This window comes from Rhinopithecus bieti, unplaced genomic scaffold (assembly GCF_001698545.2).
Source record: "Rhinopithecus bieti isolate Rb0 unplaced genomic scaffold, ASM169854v2 scaffold_56806, whole genome shotgun sequence".
Taxonomy (NCBI): domain Eukaryota; kingdom Metazoa; phylum Chordata; class Mammalia; order Primates; family Cercopithecidae; genus Rhinopithecus; species Rhinopithecus bieti.
This window is the reverse complement of record NW_016823424.1, coordinates 384,010-390,440: the sequence shown is the minus strand read 5'-3', so window position 1 is coordinate 390,440 and position 6,431 is coordinate 384,010.

Below are 6,431 nucleotides of genomic sequence, written 5' to 3'. Positions count from 1 at the left end.
TGATTATAGCCACTTAGTGTGAAGTGGTATCTCACTTCACTTTTGATTTGCATTTCCCTAATGACTAAGAAGGTTGAGCATCTTTTCACATGCTTATTTGTCATCCATGTATCTTCTCTGGTGAAGTGTCTGATTAAATCACTTGCTCATTTCAAAAAATTTTTTCTTATTACATTTTGAAAGTCTTTATATATTCTGGATTCAAATTCTTTATCAGATATGTGCTTTACAAATATTTTCTTCTAGTCTGCAGCTTGTCTTCTCATTTTTTTTTTAACAGAGTCATCCAGGCTGGGCATGGTGGCTCACACCTGTAATTCCAGTGCTTTGGGAGGCCAACACGGGGAGAGCTGCTCGAGCCTAGGAGTTCAAGACCAGCCCTGGCAACATAGTGAGACCCGGTCTCTACAGAAAATTTAAAAATTAGCCAGTGTGGTGGCACACACTTGTAATCCCAGCTTCTTGGGAGGCTAAGATGGCAAGAATACTTGAGCCCAGGAGGCAGAGGTTGCAATGAGCCATGGTTGTGCTGCCACTGCACTCCAGCCTGGGCAACAGAGTGAGACCCTGCCTCAAAAAAATTAAAAAATAAAAAAAGTTCTGCCGGGTGCAGTGGCTCACACCTGTAATCCCCGCACTTTGGGAGGCCAAGGTGGGCAGATCACCTGAGGTCGGGAGTTGGACACCAGCCTGACCAACATGGAGAAACCCCATCTCTACTAAAAATACAAAATTAGCCAGGCATGGTGGTGTATGCCTATAATCCCAGCTACTCGGGAGGCTGAGGCAGGAGAATCGCTTGAACCGGGCAGGCTGAGGTTGCGGTGAGCCGAGATTGCGCCATTGCACTCCAGCCTGGATAACAAGAGCGAAATTCCCTCTAAAAAAAAAAAAAAAAAAAAAAAAAAAAAAAAAAAAAAAAAAGGGCCAGGCACTGTGGCTCATACCTGGAGGCCGAGGTGGGTGGATTGCTTGAGCTCAGGAGTTTGAGACCAGCCTGGGCAACATGGTGAAACCCCGTCTCTACTGAAATACAAAAAATTAGCCGGGCATGATGGCACACGCCTGCAATCTCAGCTTCTAGGGAGGTTGAGACAGGAGAATTGCTTGACCCTGGGAGGCAGAGGTTGCAGTGAGCCAAGATCGTGCCATTGCACTCCAGCCTGGGTGACAGAGGGAGACTCCGTCTCAAAAAACAAAACAAAACAAACAAAAAAAACAAGTTTTTGTTTGCATTTAAGTCTATAATTATATAATGTAGGGTCTCATTCTATTGCCCAGACTGGAGTGCAGTGTTGCAATCTCAGCTCACTGCAACCTCCACCTCCTGGGCTCAAGCAGTCCTCCCACCTCAGCCTCCTGAGTAGCTGGGACTACAGGCGGACACCACCACAGCTGGCTAATTTTTATATTTTTGGCAGAGACAGGGTTTCACCATGTTGTTCAGACCTGATCTTAAACTCCTGGGCTCAGTGATCCACTTGCCCCCACAACTGTTGGGATTATTGGTGTGAACCATAGTGCCTGGCTCCTCTATCTGTATGTTTTTGGTACTATAGCTTTATAATAAGTCTTGAAATCAGGTAATATAAGTCCTCCAACGTTGTATTTTGCATTTCCATATGTGATAATCAGCTTGCCAACTTCTATTGAAAAAGCCCCTGGCAGCCTGGCATGGTGGCTAACACCTGTAATCCCAGCACTTTGGGAGGCTGAGGCGGGCGGATCACCTGAGATTGGGAGTTCGAGAGCAGCCTGACCAACGTGGAGAAACCCCACCTCTACTAAAAATACTAAATTAGCCAGGCATGTTGGTGCATCAAGCCTGTAATCTCAGCTACTCGGGAGGCTGAGGCAGGAGAATCACTTGAACCTGGGAGGTGGAGGTTGCAGTGAGCCAAGATCATGCCATTGACCTCCAGCCTGGGCAACAAGAGGTAAACTTCCTCTCAAAAAAAAGAAGGCCCTGGGGATTTTAATTGGTATTACATTGAATCTATTGATCAATTTTGGAAGAATAGGCATTTTAACAATATATCTTTAACAGTATATCTTCTGATCCATTAACATGGTATATCTCTCCATTTATTTACATCTTTTTAAATTTGTCTCAGCAATATTTCATGGTTTTTAGAGTGCAGTTATTTGTCAGGTTTATCCTTAACTATTTCATATTTTTTACAATTTTGTTAATGTTATTTTGAAATTTCAATTTCCAGGCCAGGCGCGGTGGTTCAAGCCAGTGTAATCCCATCACTTTGGGAGGCCGAGACGGGTGGATCACGAGGTCAGGAGATCGAGACCATCCTGGCTAACCTGGTGAAATCCCGTCTCTACTAAAAAATACAAAAAACTAGCCAGGCGAGGTGGCAGGCACCTGGGTCCCAGCTACTCGGGAGACTGAGGCAGGAGAATGGCCTACACCCGGGAGGCGGAGCTTGCAGTGAGCTGAGATCCGGCCACTGCACTCCAGCCTGGGCGACAGAGCGAGATCTGTCTCAAAAAAAAAAAAAAAAAAAATTTCAGTTTCCAGTATATAAAAATTACTGCTAGTATAAAAAAGTACAATTGATTTCTGTATATTGACTTTCCATATACTCGATTTTGATGTGTGAAATTTAATTGCTATCTTCCTAAATGTACTCTGGCTGTTTAATATTCAATTATAGGCCCTCAGTTCAAAATTTTAGGAAAGGAAAAAAGTATTTACTGTACTTGATATTTTGTTCAGAGCCCAAGATACTTCTTCAACAGCTGTGCCAGAGATAGGCTCTAGGAGTGCATAGCTGGCCTGCCCAAAAGGATAAGACCCAGTCCTCAAACAGCCCCAGGTTGTTTTTGGAAAGAACCCAGACTTAGACTGGGGATATTCTCATAGCTCAGGAAGAGGAAAGAGAGGAAATCTAGTCTTTTCATGACTTGCCAGAAATCTTTTATCTATTATTTTATTAACTTGTTTCTAACTTTTTTCTTTTCAGTTTGTGCTGTTTATTATAAAATATATTTCTTGTTTTATTCCCTACCCCATCCCCAGCATAAGGCAATCATTCTTTTTATTTGCCTTAAAGCAATCTTTCTCTTGCCCTAGAAATTGCACACAGATTGAGTATTTAGAGAATTTAGCAAACAAGTCTGTATGTAACTTATCTACACCCTTGATGTTTTTCTACATTATAAAATTTTTTGTGGGGTTTGGGGGAGGGAAAGCATCAGGAAAAATAGTTAATGGATGCTGGGCATAATACCTAGATGATGGGATGCTCTGTGCCGCAAACCACCATGGCACACTTGTTTACCTATGTAACGAACCTGCACATCTTGCACATGCACCCCTGAACTTAAAAGTTGAAGAAAAAAGAAAAAGGAAAGTTTTTGTGTTTCAGTGAAAAGAGTTTTGAACTTGGAATCTAGTGGATTCTGTCATCTAGCTGTGTGGCCTTTGGCAAGATATTTAACTTCTTTGGATATGTCTTCTTATCTACAAAGTGGATATGGTAATGGAACATCATGAGAATTGTACAAAAAATAAATAAGCAGCCAGGCACAGTGGCTCACACCTGTAATCCCAGCACTTTGGGAGGCCAAAGTGGGCGGATGAGGAGTTCGAGACCAGCCTGACCAACATGGTGAAACCCCGTCTCTACTAAAAATACAAAAATTAGCCAGGTGTGGTGATGTGTACCTGTAATCCCAGCTACTCGGGAGGCTAAGGCAGGAAAATCTCTTGAATCCAGGAAGTAGAGGTTGCAGTGAGCCAAGATCATGCCACTGCACTCCAGCCTGGGCAACAGAGTGAGACTCTGTCTCAAAATAAATAAATAAATAAATAAGCATTTAGTGAATTTGAGTTGAATCTGACTATATCTGCCTCCTCTTCAGATTGAAGAGCCCTCATCTGTTTGGTTAGCTCTGACAGGCTAGTTTCCCATCCTGCTGAAACACTGCCTTTCTCTGGATCTTTTCCAGTCCAGTGAGATCTTCCAAGGCACAGATTTCCAACTGTAAACAAAACAGCTTTGAAACAGGGTACCATCATTCATTCAACAAATACTGACTACCTTAGTATGAGCCAGAAACTGAGCTAGACACTTCATTCATTTATTATAGAAAAAATCATTGAGTGTCTGTATATGTATGTTATATGAATTATTGCTAACACTCCTAACAATCCTGTGTAAATACTGCTACCCCCATTTAACAGAGGGTAGATAGAGGATATGGCCCCTGTCCTAAAGGAGTTCATAAGCCAGCTAAAAGCTGCTGGAAATACAAGACAAACTACAAGAGATGTTAAGAAGGGACACACGATTGTTAGAGACATGTGTGCCCCCTCTGCCTGGGAGCCTTTCCCTTAATTCCTTCCCTCACAAATTCCTATTCCTCCAAGAGTCAACCAAAGCATTATCTCCTCTGTGAAGCCTTCTGTGTTTCTTCCAGGCAAGCTTAAGTCTCTCTCCTCTTGATCCCTCTTATCCTTATATAGTGTCTTTGTTTATTTACCTGTCTGTTTTCCTGATAGACTATGAGCTCCTTGGGATTAGGATAAACAGACTTACTCAATTTCACCCAGACCTTGATAATAAAAATCAAAGAACACATGGTTAGAGAAGAAGCAAAAGGTTAGAGGTGTGATCATGAGTAAAAGTTTCCAGGTGTGAATTCAAAGAGTATATTTGGTCAAGATGGAATCATTCTTGTAAGGTAATAATAGGATTACATAATTAGTGACTTTAAACCCAAGAATTTGGACTTGACACTGGAGTAAATAGGGAGCCATTGAAGGTTTCTGAGCAGAAGAGTTGTTTGCTGTATTTTCATTTCAGAAAGAATAGTTTGTGTTTAGAGCAGATAGTGTCTGAAAACTGGGTAGTCCATAGGAAATGATTGCCATGGCCCAGGTGAAAGACAATGAGAACCAAACCATCATGATGGTCTTAGAAATGAAAAAAACTGACTGGGCACAGGTGGCTTATGGCTGTAATCCCAGCACTTTGGGAGGCCAAGGCGGGCAGATTACCTGAAGTCAGGAGTTCGAGGCCAGCCTGGCCAACATAGCGGAACCCCGTTTCTACTAAAAATACAAAAATTAGCTAGGCATGGTGGCAGGCACCTGTGATCCCAGCTACTCGGGTGGCTGAGGCATGAGAATCGCTTAAACTCAGGAGGCAGATGTTGCAATGAGCTGAGATTGTGCCACTGCACTCTGGCCTGAGTGACAGAGCGAGACTCCATCTCAGAAAAAAAAAAAAAAAGCTATTTATTTTAGAAGAATTTTAGATTCACAGCAAAGTTGCGAAGATGGCATGGAGAGTCCCCAAATGTCCCTCACTCAGTTTCTCACATTGATAACCTTCTATATGACAACAGTACATTGGTCAAAACTAAGAAAGCAACATTAGTTCATCACTATTAACTAAACTTCAGACTTTGTTTGCATTTGGTCATGTTTCTATTGATGTCCTCTTTCCGTTCTGGGGTCTAATCCAGGGTGCACGCTGCTTTAGTTGTCATCTCTCCCCAGTCTCCGCTAGTCTGAAATACTTTTGCAGTCTTTCTTCTTGTTGTTGTTTTATTCTTTCCAATTGTATTTTAGGTTCTAGGAGTACATGTGCTGGGTTGTTACATGGGCAAATTGTGTGTCACAGGGGTATAGATAACTTTGTCATCCAGGTCACGAGCATACTACTCAATAGGTCATTTTTCAATCTTCACCCTCCTTTCACCTCCACCCTCAAGTAGGCCTTGGTATCTATTATTCCTTTCTTTGTGTCCACATGCACTCAATGTTTAGCTATCACTTATAAGTGAGAAAATGCAGTATTTGATTTGATTTGATTTCCTTTTTGTTTTTTTGAGATGGAGTCTTGCTCTGTTGCCCAGGCTGGAGTGCAGTGGCATGATCTGAGCTCATTGCAACCTTCGCCTTCTAGGTTCAAGCGATTCTCGTGCCTTAGCCTCCCGAGTAGCTGGGATTACAGGCAAGCACCACCATACCTGGCTAATTTTTGTATTCTTAGTAGAGACAGGGTTTCACCATGTTGGACAGGCTGGTCTCGAACTCCTGACCTCAGGTGATCCACCCGCCTTGCTCTCCCAAAGTGCTAGGATTACAGGGGTGAGTCACTGTGCCTGGCTGGTATTTGGTTTTCTGTTCCTGTGTTAATTCACTTAGGATTCCTTTGTTTTTGGTAACTTTGACAGTTGTGAGGATTACTGGCCAGGTATCCAGTAAAACATCCTCCAATCTGGATTTGCCTCATGTTTTTCTCACTATTAGATTAGAGTTATGGATTTTTGGAAAGAAATCTATAGAGGTAAAGTACTTCTCATCTCATCATATCAGGGGTACATGATATCAGCATGACATCACTGGTGAGGTTAACCCTGATCACTTGGTTAAGGTGGTGTTTGCCAGTTTTCTCTACTACAGA